The sequence below is a fragment of the Mastigoproctus giganteus genome, chromosome 11, assembly GCF_048544385.1.
Source record: "Mastigoproctus giganteus isolate SK-2022 chromosome 11, ASM4854438v1, whole genome shotgun sequence".
Taxonomy (NCBI): Eukaryota; Metazoa; Arthropoda; class Arachnida; order Uropygi; family Thelyphonidae; genus Mastigoproctus; species Mastigoproctus giganteus.
Window position 1 is genome coordinate 88685879 of NC_143585.1, and position 26783 is coordinate 88712661.

Consider the following 26783-nt stretch of genomic DNA (forward strand, 5'->3'; position numbering starts at 1 on the left):
GAGTATGACGCAAAAGGTTGTTATACCTTTATGGGCTACTGGCTCTTCTGATTGTGTTTTTAAATAAATAACTAGTTTGCAGAAGAGAGAATTTTAACCACAGAACTTCCATTTGTAGTAAAGTGTAAAGTGTAAAGTGTGTTTAGGGTCAAACGGCACCAGGGGTTTCCCCCATCTCCGCGTTGCTTTCATTGTGAGTGAACCAGTTCGCTGGGAAATGCCAGAGATTTAAAAGTGTATGGATATTGTATATGTGTAATGTCATGTACCGTTGTTCATCTGGTCGTTTAGCCGCTGGACCCCTACTGAGGCCCAACGTTGCCCCACTTTCGCCCCGTGGAGGCAGACCAGGAAACACCAGTAGACTAAGATTTACTCTGGCAGGTCCTGCCGCTTAATTTCCTGAGATTTCGGCGGCTAGGACCTAAAAAAAAAAAAAAAAAAATATATATATATAAAAATAAAAAAATAATAAAATAAAAAGAGGAAATGAAAGTTAAAAAATAAACTAAGATATATATATATATATATATATATATATATATTTTTTTTTTTTTAATTTTTTTTTTATTTTGGTAAATTCTATGGGGAATAACGCTAAATTTTTGAAACGCCGAGTGTATGGGCGAAAAACGTAATTTGGAGATGATTAAATCAATTCCGATGTGTAGGGCATTCGCTTGCGTATGTGCAGGTAGAGTGGGTGGGGAGACTGAAGTCTGGGGGGGAAAAGACAGAAGTATGGAGTCGAGAGAGGAGGCAACTCCAAGTCACAGTGGGGCATGCCCATGCCCCACCAGAAGGGAAAGTGGGAATGGTGAGAGGGGGATGAGACAGTAAGACCGTCTCCCCCCCCACCGGGGATATGGGTATTAAAGATGAAGGAGGCTAGGGTGCCCTCTTCAATTCGCCAAATGGCGTTTGGCAGCTGTGCTGCGTTAAGTCTCTTTTCTTCAATATTGAGCCGGTTTCAGTCCAGTCGCTCATGGGGTAAGCGCCGTCCTTGTGTTTTTCACTCACTTGTCTCAAGGTTTTTCTCTGTAGTAACTCTGTTGGATAGTATTTTATGGACTTGTACAGTTTAACTTGTGGTGATATTTCTTCAGACACGATTTATGGTAATTAGCAGTTTTCTCCTCTCGAAGAGGTCCTGCGCATATTGAGAAAGTGCTCTGTATTCCTCTTCTGTGTCAATGAAGTGGGATTCCAGTCCTTTCGGAAGGTAGTGTATCTTTGTGATCAGGATGCCTCTGAGATCTTCGTATTCTGGGCAGTCGTAGACCAAGTGGTTCCAGTTCTCGATCTCCCCACATGTGCAGTTGGGGTCCTCAACAAGGCAGAACCCGAGCAGCTTCTCCTTAAAGGGACCATGACCAGTAAGGAGCGAAGTCAAATGCTTCCCCGGAAAGTACCAGGCTGGTTGCTTGGGATATATTTTGCTGAGGTTGGGAAGGAATTTTCTTGTGATTTCTCCTTTTGTTGTATCGGTCCATCTTTGTTGCCACTCCCGAAGTAGGTAAGCCTGTAATCGGACTTTTTCTGTTTTTGTACTACTCGCTGGGTCAATTATGAAATCCTGGAAGGTGGCAGCAACCCCCCTGGCATGCAGGAAGAGCAAGCCAGCTTTTACAGTCTCCAAATCGAGGGGGAGCGCTCCAGCAAGCACCTGCAACGCTGGTGTGCTTACTGTTCTGCATGCTCGTGTGGTTGTTAGTAAAATGGTCCTTTGTATCGTATCCAGAGTTCTCCTATTGACTGCAAGCGTCGTTTTGCTGTACCACACTGCAGCAGCATAAGTTATCGCAGGGATGAAGGTTGCCTTATAATACAACATTAGTGCTGTTTTTTTTAATCCCCAGTCTTTTCTCGTAACCCTCGCCACCAGTGCCGAGTAACGTCTTATCTTCGTCCTTATATATTGTAGGCGAGGTTGAAAGGATAAGTTTTTGTCTAGGATAACTCCTAGATATTTCATTTGGTTGGCAAGTTTAATGGTCACACCTTCTATTTTAATTTGGGGTGGGCGCCGTATTTGCAGGGTTCCTTTTAGTAGAATAGATGTGGTTTTCGTCGGTGAAATTTTTAACTGGTTTCTTGTAGCCCAATTTTGTATTTTCTGCAGAGCTTGGTTTGCGGTAGTTTCCAGTTGGGCTCTTGAGTCAGCCTCAATGGTAAGAATAAGGTCGTCTGCAAAGGCCTGGGCTCCGATCAGCCCCAGGTCCAGGTTCAGGAGCTCATCGAAAACCATATTCCAAAGGAGTGGCCCCAAGACAGACCCCTGCGGGCAGCCCCTGTATACAGATCTTGTGACTTTTTGGTAGTTGGCATTTATTTCTACTTTCCTGCAAGATAGGTAGTCCTCCATTACCTTGTATAGGTTGATAGGGACTGCAGCCACCCTTAGTCTGGCTAGGACGCTCGGCCACCAAAGTGAGTCGAACGCCCCAGCAAAATCAATTGAAATGACTAGCAGGTATTTTTTTCTGCATTCCTGTGCCTTCCGAAGCAGGTTTCCAAGTGCATCCACTGTGGAGGAACCCGGCTTAAATCCGAACTGATTCCTAGCCGCCAGGTTTGTCCTCTCATAGTGGTTTTTGATTCGCTTGTGCAGCAGTCTTTCATATAGTTTGCTGACCACTGAGAGCAGTGCAATAGGTCTATATGACTCTGGGCAGTCCGGTTTTTTGTTAGGATTTTTAAGTAACAACTTGGTGTTTGCTGTTTTCCATGCTGTGGGGAATTTGCCTGTTTCCAGGCACCTGTTGTAGAGAGTAAGTAGTAAGTGCGGTGCAAATTCTGCAGTTTTCTTCAAGATCTCTGGTTCGATCATGTCCAGTCCTGGGCATTTGCGATTTCTGATCTTGGTGGCAGCCTCACTGAGCTCTTCCAGGGTGAAGGGGGGTTCAATTGTCGAGGTGTTATAGATTGCGTTCTCCTTGCAAATTTCGTGTTGTTCTTGCATGGTTAATATTGCTGGTTCCTTGAATATTTTGTCCAGTATGTTGCCCATTGACTGCTCCCAAGTGGTCGTTAGGTTTCCCTCCGGTGTCCTGGTAGTACTAATGACCTCGCCCCTGGGAAGCTTATTGGTTATCACCTTGTAGACTATGCCCCAGGGGTCGGTGTTTCCAGAAGTAGACACTAGGCGCTCCCAAGAACCCTTCTTACTTTTTTTTATGGTGTCTGTGTAACGGTTCCTAGCTTCTCTGTAATGTTGTCTCAAGACCTCCACCTCATCTTCGGGCCAGGTTCTGCGAGCTCTCTGGAAGTCTTTTCTTGTTTTTTGCATTTGTCGTCGTAGTACTGCAATTTCTGGTGTCCACCAGGGTACTGTGCCAGGTTTTGGGTTTTTTTTTTTTTATCACTCGATCACTGATGTTTAGTAATAATTTTGTAGTTTCCCTCTGAAGGTCATCCGGGTCGCTCCGGGGGTTTATGTTTTCCAGATTGTGTTTAATTGCCGTGGTGAGCAACTCTCTATATAGTGTCCAGTCTGCATTTGCGACTGCATATCTCATTTGTGGTTGGTTTGTTTGAGTTATTCTTGTTAGTTGTCTTTCAACTGAAAAGGTTATTGCCCGGTGGTCTGAGGTGGTCTATGCTTCCTCCACCCTCCAATTAGTCACATGTCCGGCCATACTCCTGGTGGCCAGGGAGACATCAATTGTGGCCTCCCAGAGGGTGCTCGAAAATGTTGGCAGATGGTGGGGTCGATTTAGAACAGTTAGATAGGATCCTGCAAGGTAGTCTTCTAAGAGTTGTCCATTTCGAGTTCCTCGCCTGTCTGGGGTGAGGCTGTGCCATGCCGGGGAGCGACAGTTGACATCAGCTCCAATGATGACTCTTTGATTTGGTAGGGTGTCCTGTAGGCATCGGAGGTAGTCGATTGCAAAGCCTATATCTTGTCCCGGTCTGCAGTAGAGTGCCACGACATATAGAGATCCTAATGCTGTGCCAAGTTGTGCACAAGCAGCCCATGGAGTACACAGCTGTGTGATTTTAGTTGCGCTGATGTTGATGTTTCTTACCAGAACGGCAGCCCATGGGGTGTCATCATCCGTGTGGATCACCTTATAATTGTGTGGGTACCCTGCGACCCGCTTTAGATGTGTATACGGTTCCTGGACTATAATGACATCCAAGTTTTCGTCTTCGGCTTTGGTCCGTAACTGGTCAACCACTGATCTGGCCCGCTGTGCGTTAATTTGGATTATTTTCAGCATATTTGTGTTATAATTTTTAATTCTCGTTCCCATAGTTGATCCTGCTTTGGTATAAGGTCTTGGTTCGTTGGTATGTAGGGCATTTCGGGTCCCTAAGTGAGTGCTTGTGGTCTAATTTCATAGTCTTGCAGTTAACGCAGGTGGGTTCCTTATCTTTGTGGGGGCAGGCGTTAAAATCGTGGCCCTTTTCAGAACAGTGGCCACATGTTGGGGTGGTTTGCGCACATGTGTGTGTGTGTCGTGTGGCCAAACTTACAGCAACGGTAGCATTTCGGTATGATTACTCGTTCGTGATAGCGGTAGCTTCCCCATTCAATGAAAACCCTTGTTTGGTCTTTCAGGACCTTCCAGGCCTCCGGGGTAAGCTCAACTACCCAATTTTTATTTATTCCGTTTCTCGCTTGTATGAAGTATTTGGGTATTACTGTTTCTTGTGGGTCCTTTCCCGGGATTTTGCTCTGTAAGTTCCTGTGGTACAGCTCAGACGCTAGTTGGTTAGGTGTGACATCCTTGCCCACGTCATAAATTATTATCGCCGGACCTTTTCTTTTTGGTGGCTCAGCTGTTAGGCCCAGGGCAGCAATCTTGGGGTTTTCAATTATCTCTTGCATCTCTCGCTTTGACTCGGTTTCGATCACGAGTCCTACGCTCCTTAGTTTGCGTATTCCTCTTATTCTTGTTTGCTGGAAGTCGTCCTTCATAGTGCTTATTAGTTTGTTTTTGATTTCGTCACTTGTACCAATTTCCTCGGTGTTTTTGGGTCTTAATATTACAAGGTTAGGCGTTGGGAGTAGCGTTTTTTTCTCTGGTTGTTCCTTAGCTGGTATATTTATTATAGTTGGTGGGTTCCTCAGCGCATTTGCGTAGGTAGGGGCGCGCTGTTGCATTTGTGTGCCCCTACATTCCAGGTAGGCCTCTAATTTTGCCGCGTTTTTTTCTGCCTCGCTGTTGACCTTGTGGAGGACTGTTTCTAGTTTAGTCCAGATTCCCACAATCTCGCCTCTGAGGGCCGCAGTGATTCTGTTCGTTGACTCTTTTAGTTTGTTTTCGAGCTCTACCCGAAGGGCCAGTACCTGGTCTAGCACAGAGCCTTCCGGCAGCCTGGAGTCAATGTTTGGGGATTCAGGCTGTTTGCTTGCTTCTTCGTTGTTTTCTGTTCGTACATCCTCTTTATCTTGTTGTTCTTTATGTTCGCCTTGAGATCTTGTCTCCCTTCCCAACTTCGGGGTGGCGTATTTCTTGTACTTCTTTTTGGGCGTTGGCTGTGGCAGTGCAACGTTGCAGTCTCCACTTTGCTCTGTTATTTGCAATTCGTCGTTTTGATCTTGTTTGTGATGTCCTCTTGTTAGTTTTTCTTCGTCCATAGTTTCTGTGATTTTCTGATTTGAATTACTCATTTTGTCCCAGTTGGTGTCTGACTTCGGATCATCGAGGCTGTTGCGGATTAACGAGTTCAGGATCTTCCATTTGTAGTACAGTACTCTCTTACAAAGAAATATTTCTACTGCACTGATGTTTGGGTTAAAATGCTTAAATTTCAAAGTTACCAATAAAATTGAGCCACCCCCCCCCCCCAATGAAGGGGATTACATAAATATAGTATATGCAACAGAAATGCACTGCTTGTCATTACCTCTCCCCTAGAAAGAATAGATAATTTACATGAAAATATACACATTTAACTGTGATATACATGGACGTAAATGATTAGCATTTCAAGTTGACCAATGCAGTAGAACGTGCCTATTAAAGCCCTGATGTAGGAATCTGAAAGTGCTATAAATAAATAAAAATATTAGTAGGTAAAAATACAGGTGAAGGAATGACCATATAAGAGGGTGCAGTGTTTTAGTACTCGTAAGACAATGTTATGTACAACTGACAGACTTTGAAGGCTGGGAGGGGGGTGGATATTTGGGTTGTCATAAGCTGGACGGTCTACATGGAAAATCACATAACGGTGCGTCGCGACGCTCGAATAACTCAACGACGTTGGCAAAATTGAGTACAAAAAGATGTTAATAAAGTTCTGATTCCCCCACGGCTCTGGGGGCATCAGAACATCAAACCAACCCTTGGAAGAACAGTCTGCAAATTTTTTAACGTTGTAGAACCATTCGTGTCTGTAGTGTGATCAGCAGATGACTAAGAGAAGAGGAGTTTCATTCTATCTGTACGTTGTTTCGCCTACCTATAACGCCATTTCTTCATCCTCAGCGTCTGCAGCAGAGAATGGCGTTGTATCGTTTTCAGCGACATGTTGTGGGAACTGGGTCTTTCTCTTTTGTTATACTTATTTTAATTTCTTTAACTGTGTAATTTTATTGCTTTATTAATACCACCAGCTTACCTTGAAACCTCAGTGGGCTACTGCTGTAAGTTTAAATTCCACAAAAGGGATCCTCACTTTCCTCCAAGGTCCATAAACTGTCTGACTGTAATGTATCCTTAATCAGAAGACTTTGTGTAATGAGTATTTTCTTATTTCTCCCTTTCTTTCCAAGATACTAAAGTAGTTTCTGTAGAGCTGTATGTTTTACTTAACGAGCAGATATTTTTTTGTATTATAAAAATAAGTTTTATTACACTACATACATGTAACGAATATTACAAACGCTTAATTAACATATAACGTATAATCACCTACTTCTTCCTCCTAACCTATAAAATTAACTCTCTCATAATTCCTGCCTTTTTATACAAATGTTACATGCCGTATTCTAAACATAACTATGTACACACAAAATTAAATTATAATTGCTCTTTCTCCATGTATCCTTGTACATTAATTTCGATACATACCCTTCTTTAGTCTACAGATTGCTACCAGATTGTTTTCTTCACTAATACACTTACTTCTTTAGGATTAACAGTGCCTTCAAACGTATGGCTGTACACCTGCCTCTTTGTTATAGAAAAGTAACATTCTCTTTCATTTCTTCTCACTACGGATTTTCTCTATCTATGCTCCTTACACAAATCTACTTATCAGTCCTGCATGTTGCTTTTAAGACTAACGAACAAATTCAGAGGAATTACTTCTATTTTTTCTACTCGTTTTCTTTTCCCTTCTTTCTTCGATAGGATTCCTTCTCCTGGCTTCCGTCAATCTGCCGTCTTTCTTATGGGCTTCCGCGTAGCAATGGCTTGGCTTTCTCCCATCTCTTTTACTTTTCCTTGCATATGAAAGATCTTTCAAGCTCCTCGTTGCGTCACTCTATTTCTTTATGCATCCTTTTTCCCTCGCAGACTTTCCGCAGTTTCTCACTAAATACATTTCACTTCCCACACTCCTTTACCAAAGACTACCGTAGTTTTTCATAACTTTTTCTGTTCTCCCCCCTTTCCACACCTTCCCGAACTGGACCTGTACCGTCTTCCAATCCAAAAAATTCTCTCTCTCCACGTTTCACCTTTTTGTTTTTCTCTCTCCCTCCTTTTCTGACCAATCACCAACCATTTAACTTCCAGCATCCTCCTTCTAATTCGTCCAATTCTCTTTTCGTTGTCTCTGGCTCCTTTATCCGTAGCCGGGACATTTGGATTCTTAGAAACTTTTGGAACACTTCTTCTGACAATCCTTGTACGCTTACCCCTTTGGTTAAGCTTCTTTTGAAGCGACCGCCCTTGAAATTTATAAGGGCGCACTTTGAGGTCGGCCTCTTTATTCTGCGCTATCTTGGCTTGGCCTAGAATTCCGGGCCTTTCTTCTTTGGAGTTCTGGAGACACAACTGGGATAAAGGTAATTTATCCTGTGTAAGGGAGTGGCATAGCCAGCAACACTGGGCAGTCTGACTTCAAAATATTATTGAAACCATTAGAAACGCTAATTTTCAGGAGCACCCTGAAGCCTTTATACGGCTCTTATATTCCGATAATTATTCCTAATTGTTTCTTTTTGCTTATAATATTGATCTCTGATTTATTTGTACTTAACGAAAAGCATCAAATTTCCCGAGATGTTACTTCACTGTAGTGATTTAATGCTTTACAGAGAAGCCACCCGTCAGTATTTCGAATTGTTTATTTTTCTGGGAAACTCGATTCATCCCTTAAACCCCAGAATAATTACAGAAACAATATAATGACACCTCCTGATCTAAATTTCCTTGCCATGAAATTTAGCGCAGCCATCCAAACATTAAATAGCTCAACAAATTTTAAATTCTTTTCAAAGATTTTTCTCTCGAATCTGAAAACAAAGTAATGTAATTACCAGAACCGAAAACGATTTTGAATTGCTTCTATATGGGTGCAGTCTTAATCTACACGATTCTACCAATGAGCCGATATACTTGGACACAGTTGACCCAGCAAAACTTCGAGTCTCATTTAATGAATAGCTGCTCAAATGGAACGTTGCCTTACTCGGCCACTTAAAGAATCGGCAATTGTTCCATTGCGCCGTCTTCATCAATTGCTAAAGTGGAAGTAGTCGTTAAGACGCTAAAATTTCGCGAACAATATATAAAACAAGCGACGGTACACTTGTAACTTCTCTTCTGCACAATTATCGTCATCAGAACCCCCGGCAGCATTTTCTCGTAACCTGGGTGAGATATGGAGTAGCGCCTGTAATGAGTATCGCACAATTACAGGTCGAAGCCGAAAGGAAATGTGATCGCGTCCATGTCTACAATATCCTCATCGCCACTTACGGCACTGTTAATTACCTCTTTCAGTCATTATCCTTAATTAGCCTGCTGCAAGAATAAATCAAGAATGAGAAATGGTGTCTGCCAACTAAGCAGTTTGTGGTTTCCAGTTAAACGTTGACATCTGTGAATAATTGTCTCGAGCCTCCCCTAACTGGTAACTGCGGCAGCAGACGCAGTAACTGCACGTGTCTGAATCGACTTCCCACCTGACGGCCGACTTCTCGTTCGTTTGATTTTTTTTTTTTTTTTTTTTGTTTGAAATATTCTCAAAAATTTTCGGATACTTCTGCCCCATGCGGGGAACCTACATAGCAAGAAACACACGACAAGGAAGATGTTGAATTAGTTAAAGCTCAAAATTTGTTGAATCTTGTGATATCGTGGATGGGTTGACGGTTATGAAAAGATAATAAATTTTCTGGAAATGGACTTTAGTTTCTCCAAGTTGCAGAAAATATAAATGAATAAACGCCATTCTAAAGACAGCAACTAAGCTTGTGAGTGTAATGGCTGTGGAAATATCCGCAGAAATAAAAAGAAATCTGTATGAACGGAATCCTTGGAGGTTTTTCTTGGGTGAGGGCTACCTTGTCATTATGTAGTGATTCCCAGAGAGCTTTCTTAGAAAGATTTTTATCTGAATGATACCTTTTAAACGTCTTGCGGCAAATTTTTCCAAGGAACTTTACCTAAAGAACATAACTCCTGCAACTTTGTGAGGATGGATACCAGATAAAAGGTAACATACTGGAATTCTTGAAGTCGCTACTTACGACCAGGGTCCTTCATTTGATTGTGAATAAAAAATCTTTCACAAAGAAAGTTTGTGTAGGTGTACCCCAGGGCGGAGTTCTCTCAGGGCTCCTCTTTACGGCTGCTATCCACCCATTCCTGTGTCAGCAAACAGAATTTATCAGTTATGCAGACGACTTGAAGCTCCTCTATCGGATCAACGGGACCGCCCGACTTGATTCTGTTTCTAAAAACATTATCAACAGCCTCAAGAATCTGATTACATACTTGGCACAGTTCTCTCTTAAGATAAATCCAAAAAAATATGCACAAATGGTATTTTCCCTCAAAACAAACCCAACGCAACTAAACCTGGAAATCTACGGAACCCCCATCACCCCAGTCATCAAGCACAAAGATCTCGACCTTATATTCGACCCTAAACTCAGTTTCAAGCACCATGTTGCAGACATTCACAACAAGGTCTGCAGAGCAAGATAGCTTGCCAAACAACACCTCCTTCATGTCACAGAGCCTGAGTACACGCTCCAATACATATACCGGTTTCTGCAGCCAGCCATCACCTACGGGTCAGAAATCTGGGCGTCGGCAACGAAAACCACGCTAAAAACCATTGCATCTGATGAGTACTGGCTTCTTCGGTGGGTCCTCTTCAAGCATAAACTGCCACCACTCATACATACTTCAGATATCACCCAACTTCTAAATTACAGAAAAGTCTCCAAAAGGATATTCACCCTCCGCTTGCTGGTATCAATTAAAATGATAGCGGGTGAAGTCAATACGCCAAATTTTTGGCAGATGTGCAATTGGAGGATCCCACCAAAACCCTTAAGAGCCCTCCCCTCTCTGCAGTCTGTGGTGTGGAGGCTCATAATAGGGGATAGATTCCTACCCATGGAGATGCTGCACAACGTCCAGGAGATAGATGTGGACTACAAAAAGTTCATAGAGGGCAAATTGTACAGAAGACGCATCATAAGGGACCAGCTTTCGTCTTCAACCGAGTGACTGTCATCGTCCTTTCATCGCTTTTCATGTGTCTTCATTTCACATGTTAATATTAATTTTATATGTAATTATACGTTTTATGTCCTAATATATGTTTTAAGTAATTTTTCTTCTATTAGTTATTTCATGTTAAACCCCTAGCATTGTCGCTGTTGTGGGTATTATTGCATCAGGCAATCATGTAACCAATCAATGCCTGCAATAAAGATATTTACTCTTAACTTCAGGTTAACTGACTCAAAAGAGATCGTCTGTGCTAGACGATAAGGAAATCCATATTGTATTTTATTCACCCGAAAGAATCTTTTGAGATAATTATGGAAATTGGCAATTTATGAAATTTTTCGTTACTTAAAAAAAAAGGATTGAAATGAGGGCAGTGGGTCGATAAAGGAATGGAACTGAAATCAGGTTTAAACTCTTTCTGTGAGGCAGGAAAACTTCCGTCAAGCTTGGATCAAATTGGGACATTTATATCGTTTAGCGATTCAAATCTATAAGCTTCAAACAGCCATATCCCAGAAAAGAGCTAATATTACTAATAATTTATTTAATTTATTAAATAATGTATTATATTAAATTAAAATAATTTAATTTCTTTAAAATTATTTTAATTTAATAAGTATTGTACTAATAAAGCAATATATTCATAATGATTTATTGAAATAAATATAATTTTATTAAATAACTAGGGGGCTTTGCTCACTAACCCCGCGCACGCTCTTTCTACGTAAAATGTAGAGGTATGACGGAGTAAGTCGAATCTTTTCTATCTGTCAAAATGCACTGATCGATATCTAAACAGGAAATAACCTATGTAATTATTTTCCTGTGAATTTGTAGTGACGTAGTTGCCCCCCTCCCCCAATTGTACCACGCGACCCTGAATTTTTGTGTGATTTCTCCTTTTGTTGTATCGGTCCATCTGTGTTGCCACTCCCGGAGTAGGTAGGCCAGTAATCGGACTTTTTCTGTTTTTGTACTACTCGCTGGGTCAATTATGAAATCCTGGAAGGTGGCAGCGACCCCCCCCTCCCTGGCGTGCAGGTAGCGCAAGCCACCTTTTACAGCCTCCAAATCGAGGGGGAGCGCTCCTGCAACGCCGGTGTGTTTTTTTTTTTTTTTTTTTTTAATCCCCAGTCTGTTCTCGTAACCCTCGCCACCAATGCCGAGTAACGTCTTATCTTCGTCCTTATGTATTGTAGGTGAGGTTGAAAGGATAAGTTTGTCTAGGATTACTCCTAGATATTTCATTTGGTTGGCAAGTTTAATGGTCACACCTATTTTAATTCTGGATGGACACCTTATTTGCAGGGTTCCTTTTAGTAGAATAGAAGATGTGGTTTTCGTCGGTGAAATTTTTAAGTGTTTTCTTGTAGCCCAGTTTTGTATTTTCTGTAGAGTTCAGTTTGCGGTGGTTTCCAGTTGGGCTCTTGAGTTAGCCTCAATGGTAAGCATAAGGTCGTCCGCAAAGGCCAGAGCCCCGACCAGCCCCAGGTCCAGTTTCAGGAGCTCGTCGAGGACCATGTTCCAAAGGAGTGGCCCCAAGACAGACCCCTGCGGGCAGCCCCTGTGTACAGATCTTGTGACTTTTTGGTAGTTGGCATTTATTTCTACTTTCCTGCAAGATACTCCATTACCTTGTATAGGTTGATAGGGACTGCAGTCACCCTTAGTCTGCCCAGGACGCTCGGCCACCATAGTGAGTCGAACGCCCATCAAAATCAATTGAAATGACTGGTAGATATTTTTTTCTGCATTCCTGCGCCTTCCGAAGCAGGTTTCCAAGTGCATCCACTGTGGAGGAACCCGGCTTAAATCCGAACTGATTCCTAGCCGCGAGGTCTGCCTTCAGTGGATTTTGATTCGCTTGTGCAGCAGTCTCTCATATAGTTTGCTGACCACTGAGAGCAGTGCGATAGGTCTAATATGACTCAGAGCAGTCCGGGTTTTTGTTAGGATTTTTAAGTATTAACTTGGTGTTTGCCGTTTTCCATGCTGTGGGGAATTTGCCTGTTTCCAGGCATCTGTTGTATACAGGATGTCTCAAAAATGTTGGTACAAACGTTTAGGGGAGGTAGTTAACATCTAAAGGAATGTGAATCGCATAGGAACCTATAACCGGTAACGTCACCGTAAGTCGGTAGACGGCGCGATTCATCAGTTCGCGAGACGAAAAATTTCTGGTTTATTCATTCAAGCAGTAGTCGCCGCACGAAGAGAATGCATCGATATACGAACTGTGAGCTGGCAGACATGCACCTAGTGTATGGATTAGCAGAGGGCATTGGACGAGCCGCTCAACAAATTTATGGAGAACGCTTCCCAGACAGACATGTAGCGGACCACCGTTTGTTTGCGCGTATTCATCAAAATTTGTGCGATTATGGGTCATTTAGAGGTAACAGGAGTAGTGCGGGCAGACCACGTTCGACGCGAACTCCCACCATGGAAGAAAGTGTGTTGAATGCCGTCCAGAATAATCCTACTACCAGCACACGTGCCGTTGCCTCTGCCTTAGGAGTGTCTCGTTGCAGTGTACAGCATGTCTGGCACGACGATTCCTTACACCCCTTTCATCTCCAAAGGGTTTAGTTACTGCTCCCCCAAGATCATCCTGCACGTGTGGCTTTTGCGCAGTGGTTTCTCCAAGAAAGTGTTCAAGACTTGAATTTTCCAGCCTATGTTTTGTTCACGGATGAGGCTTATTTCACTCAGGAAGGCTTATTCAATCAGCATAATGCTCATGTGTGGGCTCACGACAACCCACACGGTGTGCGCCCCCATGCGGCACAACATCGCTTCGCAATAAATGTGTGGGCAGGTATGGTCGGCGACTGCTTAGTCGGCCAATACCTGTCACCATCCCGCATGAACTCCGCTAAATATAGAATCTTTCTTGAACAAGTTCTACCAGGGTTACTTGCGGTGTTCCAACAAATGTGAGACGCAACATTTGGGTTCAACATGACGGGGCGCCTGCCCATTATGGAAGGTGTGTTCGTGACCATTTTAACAGGCGTTTTGGGCGTCGATGAATTGGCCGTGGTGGACCCGTTGCCTGGCTCCACGCTCACCTGATTTATCGAGCGTTCATTTCTTTTTGCGGGGAGGGCCCTCAAATCTATCGTGTATGAATCGCCTGTGTATGAACGGAAATGGATCTCGTGGCGAGACTCGTCTGCGCTGTTGCTACTGTCAAAGAAACTCCAGGTGTGTTCGACCGTGTCTGCCAATCCATGCTGCGTCGGTGTCATCGCGTCTCATGGTGGAACCTTGGAGCATCTGTTGTAACATCATGAAATGCATCCATCTCGTACTCCATTGTTAATATTATGTGAAATAAATGTTTGCCACTAATTACTGTCTTGTCATTTCTGCTTCTTGTGCCTCTGCTACTACTTTCCCGTGACGTTTCCGGTTATGGGTTCCTATGCGATTCACATTCCTTTAGATGTTACCTACCTCCCATAAACGTTTGTACCAATATTTTTGAGACACCCTGTAGAGTAAGTAGTAAGTGCGGTGCAAATTCTGCAGTTTTCTTCAAGATCTCTGGTTCAATCATGTCCAGTCCTGGGCATATGCGATTTCTGACCTTGGTGGCAGCCTAACTGAGCTACTCAAGAGTGAAGGGGGGTTCGATTGCCGAGGTGATATAGTTCGTGTTGTCCTTATAAATTTCGTGTTGTTATTGCATGGTTAGATTGCTGGTTGCGTGGTCATGTATTAGAGACTGAAGCATGTGCATGAGGTTGATGAACGTCATGGAGACAATTGTCTTGCAATGCGACGAACGTTGGCATGCGCCCTACAGACAGCAGGTGTCTGATTCTACCCAGTAACCCATTTATGTGCCTTCCATTTAATGTTCACCAATCTGGTGCACGTGCTTCACTGTGTAATACATGACCACGTCTGGCATCATTTGATCTTCCAATTTAATGTTTTTTTTTTTTAATATTAATGTCAGCTGATGAAGGGACCCATTGTATTAGAGGTATGATTGTAAATACAGTAGTTTAATATTTTGTAAATATTTTTGTGTTTTGGTAAATATTTGTATAGTTTTGCATTGTATAATGTTATTATTTCTATCTATAACAATAACATTATAACGCACTGATCGAAATCTAATCAGGAAATTACCTATGTAATTATTTACCTGTGTATTTGTAGTAACGTATTTGGCCTCGCTCTCTTCTCCCATTGTCTCTAATAAATATCACCAGGAAAAAAGCCTTTTTAATGTATAGAGAGATTTAATTATTTAAATTTATAATTAATTTAATTTTTAATTTATTTGTAATTATTTTAATGTAAATATTTAAATAATAAAATATTCAAATTAAATACTTCTGCATTAAGTTTTTAAACATTCCGAAATAAAACCTATTTCATAGTTACTGCTCTTCATTTTATGTTGATCAGTGGTGAGAATTGCTGGAATCGAACCCGGCCAGAATAAGTAATGTTCATCATATACCGAAGGCGTTTTATTGTAGCTAATAGATAATAACTATTTTATTAGCTTTTCATTACATCTAATTAACGAAATAATGATTTTCCTGAAAAGGATTAGAGAAAAATATATTTAGAGAAAAATCCTCACCTAAAGCAACTCCTTCTTCGTGGCGTCAACTGCACGTAACTCACCATCCTGACAGAAGCAAGGAATGACTGCAACTGTTGCAGAGCGTGCTTATATAGCTGAAAGTAACAGCTGATGCAATATTACGTCATCTACGCGTGTCAATATTTCTAATGCAATCTGTAAGAAATATTGCCATATATTCACGTTATTCTGGAGATAATTATAATTTTAAGGGGTGATGCACTTTCTTTGAACACCAGTGTATATTAACTTAAATTTTCCATCACTTGTCTTGGATGTCTTCAAATTCTCTTGTACATTATGATATTACCTTCAACGCACATTTCACTTGAATGGCAGGGTGATAAATTTAACGTTTAAGCTTTACAAGACACTCTAAGCAATATGACGTGAAGAAGAATATAAGAATATAACCAAAAACCTTTTATTTTGTAAAGAATCTGTCAATATTCTCTAATTTATTTTCGAAATATTCGCAGTAAGAAATCAGCAATACTTGTGGAAGGTTGGTCCTCCTGTTCGAACAGCAATGTACGAATAGTAAATACGTTCAATTGTGCAAAGAGTTTCGCTTTTTCTTTGAACCCGCTTGGATCCCAACAAATTAATAGATGTTTGGGTTTCTATACGGAGGGTATTCGGGTTACTTTGACTTAAGACCGCTATCTTATACCTCAAACGTCTCAAGTAATTAATGTCACACTGACATTTGTAGCGGACCTGAAGGTAGTTATCGACCGACCATCTCCTGGGAGGACTGAGTGCGTCTCTTTAATGGCCTCGCGCTCCTGTAGCGTAGATTAAGGTCCAACAGCGGGAATAAGGAGAGTGAGTGCGTGTTTTATGATTCGACACAAAGTCGAATCATTTCTACTTGTATTAACATGTCCAACAAAAAGGGGCAAACGACTGTTGAATAAAGATGTACTCTACACCTACGCTTCAGAACCTCTGGACCTTCAAATTTGCTGTTGTTCATTAATACTACTGTGACACACCACCATTACACTTTTCTGGCTTTTATAGAGATTCTGTACTTCTTCACAAAGTACAGTGGAGCAGATGTGGGAAACCACCGGTGGCGCCTTCCACTATGCTACTATGTTGTTCATTAATGCACCAACCGAAATAAGTCTACAGCGTTATGAGAGAAGTTGGAAACAATAACTCCAACAGTTTCTAGTAGTGCATAAGGAACTCAATGCCCTCTGCGATCTGGCTTCAAGAAATATGTCTAAGGGATTGAATTTCTCGTGTTCGGACTACTGAGTTCCTAATCTCAGTGGTTGGAATACACAGCTTGAATCCAAGAGGAATAAATCCAGCCAGTGGACGAAAGTTATCTGGTAAATCATTGCTGTAGAAATAATTCCTCTTGGGACACCTCTAAACCCTTCAAGGATTAGAATGGCAGATTGGATACCTGTATATCACATTTTATTGGTTAGGAAATTGACGTAGCTGAGTGCTGAGGAGTGCAAGTGCAGTAGCACACGTCTTTGAGTAGACCGGGGTTCAAGTCCGTGACTGCTAAATGCGATTAACGTTTGTATTCATTGCTTTGTTGTAAACTCCACTGACCTGGTGGCCGTCCGGAGTATAAATAAGAACATACAATTTTTAGTGGGGAATAGGCAGAAAAACTTTTTAATGTTATTAAAATGAAATCTCAAGGTAGTTTTCAAAAAGTGTCAGGAAAATATTATGTGATCGGGGAGGTTCTTTCTTGGAATGAGGTCAAGGCCATTGGAACTGGAACTCTTATAGAGGAAGGAAGCGGGGGAAATCTGTAAACGTAAGGAAATCAGCTTGACTCATAAGCATCCATCCCTAGGATGTCTTTCTGACTTCCGATAGAGATGCAAGGAATTCCATTTAGTTGTAAGGCAATTGCAGGAGCGTTTAAGCCCATAACTCTATAAGAGTGGTAGTTATTGTGAGAAACATATTCAGAAGAATATTGAGATAAAATATACTATAGATTAAAATAAAAAGGAGGTTTGGGAGCAGAGGGCATTCACCAATACCAATAAAGTTTGGGAGCAGAGGGCATTCACCAATACCAATAAAGATTCACAGAGAATAGTCTTCACTTCTATATATAATGGCTTTGAAGAGCTTGTTTATTCTTTGTTTCTACCAACTGGTTCTCAATCCTTCAATGGGTGACAAAGTTAAAGAGGATACAATCTAGTTTGAACATCCACCGCGACGGTATAATGGGTTCGCCTCTTGTTAATCCTTTCTAGAGGTAGTGGTCCGAAATCCATCAGAGATTAGAAGAATCCTTAAAATGATCATCAATTGAGGCTATAGTCACCCGATCTCAGGTGACTCCATTAAAATGGTAAGGGGGTTTCCAACCTTCACAGCATGCAAATTGACTACTGGACATATTGTAGAGACATTTACAATGCATATTTTGGCATACCAAGACCCGAGTAGTCGATGTGCTAAAGAAATCAAAAGTACGAACTAACAATCCAACCTGATTTGAACAAGAGAAAAACTATTGTAGACGTTGAACAGGACCTTCAGCAGAGACTATATGGCGTGGGCGTAGATTTCTAAAGTGTTTCCCCTTCAAGGTAAGTTTTAAGTAGTGGTAATCTTGAAGAAAACTCTTATATAGGTTTCTAGATTTGCGCATGCGCCTTTAATTAACACTCTGCCACTCTAGTTTAAGTAGTTTAGTTTCCTTTATAACTCTCTCTTTCTGTGTTTTTAGTTAAAAACTCTTGGAGAAATTCTAATGAAGTCATTCATTTTATTCCGTGAGATTTCTGCAGAATATTTAAGAATGTAGCAACATTTGTGAAGAAGAAAATCAAAAATTAATTTCGTTGCTTTCTGTAATTAACAATCGTGTGTACTCGAAGCTCACTGGAGTTTAATGAATAAACAGAGAAACAGTAAATGGTAAAATATTAAGAGGAGAACAGCGAATTACGTACGCATCAAGTCATCCACATAAGGAGCAGTCTAATTTAAATTAATATTTACACTGACCAGCACCTCATTCCTTCCATTTATGGTCTCAGATTTCTAATCAGATCGCAGTTCAAGAATGGTAACTTAGAAGTGCCCGATAACATTTCTTTCTCTTTTTTTTTTTTTTTCTCTTCTGGTTCGCCAGGAAAATCTAATCGATAAAAAAGCCATTGAGTGGATATACCGCGGTGACCTTTTCGTTTGTTCTTATGTTTTTCGAGAAAGTGTGAAGAGGAAACAGTTTAAAATTAAAGTAAGGAGAACGAAAGGCAAAACTTAATTAAACGAAATCGATTTTTGTGTGTTACATTATCTTTTATTCGGAGTAATGTCAATAAAGGCTAATCGGAGGGGAAAAAAAAGAGACTTAGATAAGCAGAAATTTGAAACAAAAAGAGGGTGAGAGAAAACCAGCAGTAAGAAATACAATACAGCATCTATTTCGGGCGCCGAAGATAAAAAGAGGCTAATTAAACGCAGATACTGATATCCTCTTTTTTTGGTAAATTTAATCCGTTATTATTATTCCATCTGATGCAGAATCATTAATCAGTTCCAGCTTTTCTGTAATGGCCATACTGCTGCAAAACTATGTCAAAAGTGACGTAATTTTACAAACATTTCCTTAAAAAAAACATTATTTGTAGAACGAAGATAAGTGATTTGTTTATTATGTGAACAACAGCCGAGAGATGGCGCTGATGGACAGCCAGCGTGTGATAAAAAATGATTGTAGAAACAGTGTGGTTTCTCTCAATTATTGGCTTTTAATGATAGTTTAATTGCATTCTCTTAGAAGAACGCATAAATTATTATAAAACAAATAACATTTTAGTAGAAGATAATACAATTTGAGAAAAATATAAAAGTAATGGATATAATTTGTTAAACAGCGTAAATCACTGCTTAGATGTATTATCACAGATTTCAACAAGAATAGAATGAGCAGAATTGAGCTGAGTTTAGGCCGATAAAGTCCCATTAGACCGAAACACTACTCTTAAGATGGAGGGTGAAGTTCATACGAAGCATATCCGTCTTTCGTTTGTTCGTTAGTGTATCGATGATCATAAACACCTCGTGACACATATGGTTGATGTATATACCCACTGAGAGGACAGATTAAACTCTTTAGCCCCATATATCATGTGACACCACCATCCCAGTTCCATTAGTCACGCTATATGAGCAAATAATAGGACTATGTTATATGTGAAGGGCTCTCTGTTTTCCCTTGACATAGATTAAATTGCTTGCCTCTTAACAGAGACGTCTATTAGTAAGGAGGAGAAGGGACAGCAATGAGGGGGTAGTGAGGAAGTCTTCACGCTGCGCGAGACAATGTGATCAATACGTACGTTCGCCAATGGGGCGCTTGTCTTGTTTTAATTACGGCGGACACTTTACTTGACTGAATGGTTATTGTAAAACGAGAACGTGGCTAAAGTTACATAATGACTGTAGAGGGCGCTCGCGGTTGTTAAGGCTACATATGCGCGCGTTTTATTGACACGTAGTAATTACTTATTGACTTCTCCCAGTGTGCTGAAGATTGAAGATTAAAAGGAGAATTAATAAAAATAATAATAATTAAAGTATTTCCGATTAACAATTGAACATTACAAATATTAAATGTTCATTTAATTGAACATAGTTGAAATTTCGCTAGAATTTATGTTCGTTGACATCTAAGTACTGGAAGAAATGTCCCTTCTGTTGTTTTTTTTTTTTTTTTTTTTTTTATTGTTAATAAGCCCTTGCTCCCTTTTCTCCAAAGTAGTTCTACCATTAATTAGTTTATATGGAGGGGAGCGGGTTGAAGTAAGAAGGATCTTTAATAACCACTCAGGTTGGACAGTAATTAATCCAGTGGAATTTTAGTGATGCAAGGGGTTGTCGCAAGATAGTCGCGTGACATCCGATGTATCTTACGTTATTGGATAAGGCTGTCAAAGATGGGAAGGACAAGAATAAAGGGCTAACATTCTTTATACACAATTAGCGTCACATGGCACTTTCGCCAGAAAGATTAACCTATTTTAACGTTGTTTATTGTAGACGGCCTCCATATTTTTAGACCAAACCAACTCCAGAGATGAAAATAAACCGGATTTCTTTAAATATCAAATATATGAGTGTAAATTTATGGTTCACTCTTGACATCTGAAAAGAATTATGTATCTTGTACGTTGTACTAATATTTGTACTTAGTGTTAGCTTAATATTATTTATTGCCGATATCGACTTACACTCGGCCTTCCCTGAACTATAATAATGATAAATGGCAACCACGAACCATTGATTTAAGTTTTGAGTTGATACACACCATATGGTAAGACACAGAACAACGAACTCTTAGGGTTTAGAATAAACAAGAGGATTGCCCACGTACAAGGCCAATTTATTTTTTTTTAACGCAGATGTATTCTAGTAAAGAAGCCACAGAAACTTACCAAAAGCTCAGACTAATTAGGAATAATTATAGTCAGATCTAAATGATCTAATAATATTTACTCCCAATTAAAATAACTATTCTTAACACTCGAGAGGATTTAGAAGAATTCTTTAGCCAGTGTATTCGAATTTTAACAGGCATTACCCGGACCATCTAAGGTATTAAGAGAACACAAATCACTGTATCTGATTATACACAAAAGATTCACTGAAACTTCTTAATTATTTCTTAATCAATGCGAAATTAACTTTGTTTCAAAGAGTGGAGATCTAAATTACTGTAGGAATCTTTTACATTACCCAGCAACTGGGAGGTTTGTCCGAAGCTTAAGCGCAAAAGAGTAGATGGATATCTTCAAGTTCAAGAGAAAATTTTAATTGTTCGAGGCGTAGATGGAAATGCAAATTAGTAGCAGGAGCCAAACCACGCACACATACGTCGTGCCAATTTAATTTCCTCAGACATTTGACAAATGATACGAATTCTGCCAGGGAACTCCAAGTGCGCGCGAGACAACGAGAAAGATAATACTTCTGGATGACAAGTAGCTTATCAATAACTATCGCGCAATTTGTAGCGGAAAAGAACCTCGAAATTATAGAGGAATATTCTGTCGAAATACGATACTGCGCTTTAAGTATTCATCAGTCACAGATCCTGTTGCCATCACAACTGAGTGGTAGACATTTGGAGAAATTCTAGCTTCTAATAGAAACTATTTGCATTCTCCACTTACAAAGCGAGCATATTATCTAAGGAGAAGGCCGAGAGAGAGATTCATTTCTGTCAGAAGAGATCATTTAAATGCAGCGCGTAACAGGAGTAATTTTATCTAAAATCTTGCAATGGGCAACTTAAAGGATGTGTAGAGCATCTAGAGAAATTGCTGTTCTTCGAGTTTCCACTAAAGGAGTGTTGGCAATTCCGGTTTTACCAAATTGGTTCTTTAAAACACAAAATAAATTCTATTCTTTAATCTGTTTACTATGCAGGCAACGATGGTTTGTTTTTCGCTTTTGGTAAGTAAAGGCTGTTAAGTCAAGGAATGTTAATCATCCAACAGAGGAAGACTAACTTTAATTACAAAGCATGTACCCATGCATGTAATAACAGAGACTACACCAAACTCATGTGAAAGTTAAATTACTTTGGTTTTTTTAAACATTTAAAGAAGCAAATATTCCGTTCTCATTCCCAGGACGAATATTTTATTTAAAGTTTTGAAAAGGAAAGTGGTAGTCTGGTTCAAAAAAGAGGAGAAAAATAAATAAATAAACGCTTCACATTGAACATTTTATGTAGATTTGTGTGTTGCTGTCTATCAGTCGACAGTTGGCAATGTTTATTATGCGCATGCGCTCTTCTTTACTTATCAATAAACAAAAAAAAAAAAATGCTCATGCGCATTAAGTACAAACTTTAGCCTCGGTAGGTTTTCTGTTTAAGATAACGTTCATTATTAAAACAATTTATTTAAAATAATTATAGTTTAATTTCTTAAAGTATAATTATTAAAATTAATGTTTAAGCTTAAAAAATAACTCTGCAATCGCTTTCTATATACAGATATTTTCCAATTAAAATATTAACGCGCGACGAACTTAATTTTCCTAATTAACAAATCCTTCGGTTGCTAACTTTGAGTCGTAGAGCGCATGCGCACCAATTGCAGACTTTCCACCATTAGCCGGTAATTGCGATGAACGAGTTGTTGGGTAAGTGTGAGGAATCGCTCACTTCACACTTAATATCTTCCGCAGTTCTCGGATGACACGTCGGCAGTACGACGCTTAGTATCGCTGTTCTGGCGGGGATCAGGCCCCAGCGTATCTGTTACAAGGAACCCTTAGGTCATTAAGAGGTCAGGAAGCGGTCAAGATACAGCGGATACACAAATCACTGAGCTACGCACGCTTTCCGGGTTGCCACATTTTGATACATCACCGCGAGTCACTGATTGCCACCAGGGCACCGCGTGTATGTGCGCGTGCCAAGAATTTAATGCGGTTAGAAAAGGCACACTTCGCTTTTCTTCGGGTGGAGTAGCCGAGGGAAGAACACCCGATAACTAAGATTTTGTCCGATTATGAATTATTTTGAAATACGCCTGTCGGAATTACCCGAGTGTTGTCGAGAAAACACGAGCATTGCCGAAACTAGAAACAATTAGTGCTAGTATATCTGAATTTTTCTGTATCAGTGCCTGGAACAACCCTGATATATATTTGTCTTAAGGTCTGGTGAGAGAAATATTATTTTCTTCTTCTTCGGAGAAGGTCAGTTGAAATTACCAAGATTCAATAGATTCTTTCATTCAAGGGATAAATGATGTTTATTCTGAACTTAAATGTTAGAGTATTGCTCAGTTTTTGAATTTAAACCTGAATTCGTGATGTATCCCTCTAAAACTATTCCTTCCATTTTCCATCCTGTTCTCAGTACTAATCCAATCCCTGTTGTTACCAAACCACCGTTGGATAGCCAAACACTTGCTGTCTGGCAAGTGTTTGGTCAATAATGATCTGTCAACTACATCGAATTACATCAAAACTATGTTGTTCACCCCTGTGATAGCAGAGAGGTATGGGCATCCGCTGCTCCCACAACAATCAACCCTCCCTTTTTTTGCATATATTTTCTCTTAAAGCGCGCCATGAAGAATCGTAACATTTCCATCAGATTAGAACAACCGAAACAGCTAGGCATCTAGACATCCAACGGCTTCCATCAGAAAGAACAACTGTTAAAATGATTGTTGGACAGATCTGTATCCCCGTCATTTTGGATAATGTCCGTCGAGAATATATATTATATTTATTAAAAGACTTTTACCAGGACTGGACCTCACATTGAGTTAGTATGAACTGACTGCAATTTCGCACCAGCTACTTTTCGTGGCAGGGACTTCAAATTCACATTACATGAACAGCAGGGCTTCGGTGTCTTATAATGGAGCGATATTAGTGCTGTAAGTCTGTAATTATCTGTTCAATAATGTAAATAATGGCAGGGATGCCAGTAAAGCTGTCTGGGACCTCCTAGTACAATAAAAAAAGTGCATTTATAATTTCACAAGTTGCTCTGAGTGCCACCCAAGTTACTTTAAGTACTCGTTTGCATTATCTACATCTTTCTGACCGTTTTATGTTTTTCCAGATGCAAAAATTGCGTAATCAGAAGAATAAAACAGTTGAACTAGAAAAATTACAATAGCAAATTCATATTCTCATCAGCTTAAGAATTCAGGTTATTGTTGGAGTATCGGCGGTTTACACCATAATGAAGCCATATTTTGTACGTTTCATGCAATCTGTAGGCGATTTGCCTGTTTTCTAGAAGAAAAATCCCAGTTTCTGTAAAATAAAAATCACGCAACCCTTGCCTGAGACCGACTAACTCAGTCACATTTTGAAAAAGTCCGTAAAAATTCCTAACCTGGAAAAATTGTTCTTCCCACTCCGGGTAGAAAACTGGAGTTTGAATCCCAGGATTCCGTCTTATCTTCTGTCCATATTTAATCTTCATTACTGTGCACTACTCCTCCATACCAAAGTATTTTCGCTGTACTGAGACTCGTCCTGACTGGTATCTGGACGTCGTGCTGTACTGGTCAACCACGTCTTAACTCTTATCGCTAATTCCCGGCCTTGTGGCCATTCAGGTAATATTGCAGGGATGTACGCACTAACTATGCATACATTCCATGATTCGTTTCACTCTTTTACAATATTTCTCTTCTTTCTGTTTTCACCATTTTTGTTTACCATGTCTTCACGCTGGTGTTTATTCTTTCACTTTTAAGTATGCTCACGTTATTCAAGTTTACAAGAGCTGGTCCCTTTAGTTATGGGTCCCACCGCCATATTCAACAGTGTTGCCACAATCTTTGAAAATTAAATCATGTATTCATCCATGTATTCTCTTCTTGGAGTTGTTTATTATGGTATACATCTTTGCTTAGGCGCCTCCGTAGCCAGGTGGGAAGGAGCAGCAGTGCGTAGCACACGCTTCTTGATTAGACCGGGGTTCGAGCCCGTCACCACCAAATACAGAGGATGCGGAAAGGTCAAGGAATGACCACCGCATTTCCCTGAGCAATATGGCCTTAGTTGCTAATGCTCCTAAAAACCAAACAACAACAACAACAACATCTTTGCTTTATTGAATCTGCTTGAATGATTGCTTAGTAAACACCAAGCGTTTATTTCCTGCCATTTATCTGTTCTCACTGAAGATTAGGCTTCATTTCTTTTACCCTATAACACGGTGTCCCACAAGGTTCTCCTTTAGGCCTTCATATGTTTATACTAGGCTATATTTAAACAGTGTCATCCATATTTCAATCTATCAACATTCAGAGGACACTGTCAATGAGCTAAAGCTTTCCAAACGTATTAATTCATCCCCTGCCTTTCTCTTTCTTTCTCATTCGTTGAACAAGAACATATTTCGAAATCCTTCGAAGTTTTTAATTGTTTTCCGATTGGAATGAAATTTCATACATTTTGAAATGTGACCCGATTTTTTTCCCTGACAGTTACGAAGCACACTGTCTAGTCATGGGCAACTTCACCATTCTCTTGAGATGCTCTCCTGTCTACTGTTATGTTTCCGACATTCGTGTGTCCGGAAAAAAAGTGCATTACATAATTAACCCCGCTTTTATCGAAAATAAGATTAGATTATTAATAGAAAGTTCAAATGCTCATTATTGCCCCAACTGTTATCTCAGTAAATATAATCAAAGCTATCTTAAGAATTTACGGCGAAAAATTTATCGCCTAATTAAGAAACTCCTCTAATTACGGGCCGATTTAGCAAATCGATACGTTTATTTCCTGTCATTTCTCTTGGTGTCATTCTAGCTCTCTCCAGAGCTGAACAAGCGAATTCCATCCGGACCTTTACTGCTCCCTCCTTTAATCTCCTAAATGGCTTTCCAGTCAGAAAAACATCATTCTTTATGCGAGACCTGATTCGGTGCATGGAAGGTGCAAAATGAAATGAACCGAAAATATAAAAGTACATAAGTGATTTATCTTGGTTACTATCGTCTTCCAAAGAAATCTTATTTCGGTTTATACGAACAGAACAAGAAGAAAGAAAAAAATTCTTGAAAGGAGCATTCTTTTGCTTAATTATCTAAACTGGATTCGCTACATTGTTTTTTTCTCTTTGGAAACTGCGCAGTGAAGAGTTCAGTTATTTTTCTTATTCTACTTAAGGGTGTTTGTATTTCATCTGCTCTTGTTTAATTTTACAAAATTAATGTTTCGAATGAGCAGCTATTAACTTAAATGAATAAAGAAACTACTTTTTTTTTATTTCATTAATTTTAAGTTGTGAAAATGAGCAGACGACTTTCGTTGCGCTCATTTCTAGTTGTGAAAACGAGCAGACGAGCATGCTTCAAAACGAGCAGACGACTTTTGTTGTTTTATTTCATTTTAACCGTTGAAGCATGCTTCAGTTTGATTTTTTTTAACCTTTGAGCATCTAAATTCTCATTTTGTAATGTGATTTCAGTTACCAAAGTATTTTAATTACTTCTATCATTTAATGAGAAGCAAATAATGCTGTTTTGTTGTTTGCCTGTGGATATTTTTCCAAGATTGTTTTTGAAGAAGCCCAAAGTCGTTTCAGCTGGGTTCAAAAACTAAGATTAATGATATTCCAGAATCAATGGGTTTTAGAAATACTGTAACCCTTTGCGCTTACCCCCACAAACCAAAATGGAGTTCCCTGATGGTCTCTTCGACTTTAAATGGCTATGACGGTACTTTACATATAAAAGCACGTATACCGATGATGAAAAATTTCTTCCACCTATAACTACACTGGCTTAACAAAATACTAGAGAATCAGATATTCCAATACGCAAGCCTTAGGAGATTAACTAAGAGAAGCAGCGCAAGTGACACAACTGTGAGTGCAGAGTTACCAAGGGTCTATAATCAGTGGCTGATGATCGAAAAGTAGGCTGGAAGAAGGTATTTCATGACTGGCTCCAACAATCTTCTTAGAAGATATCTGTATCAATCGATACCTCTACGATGAAGCTAAAGACAATCGATCT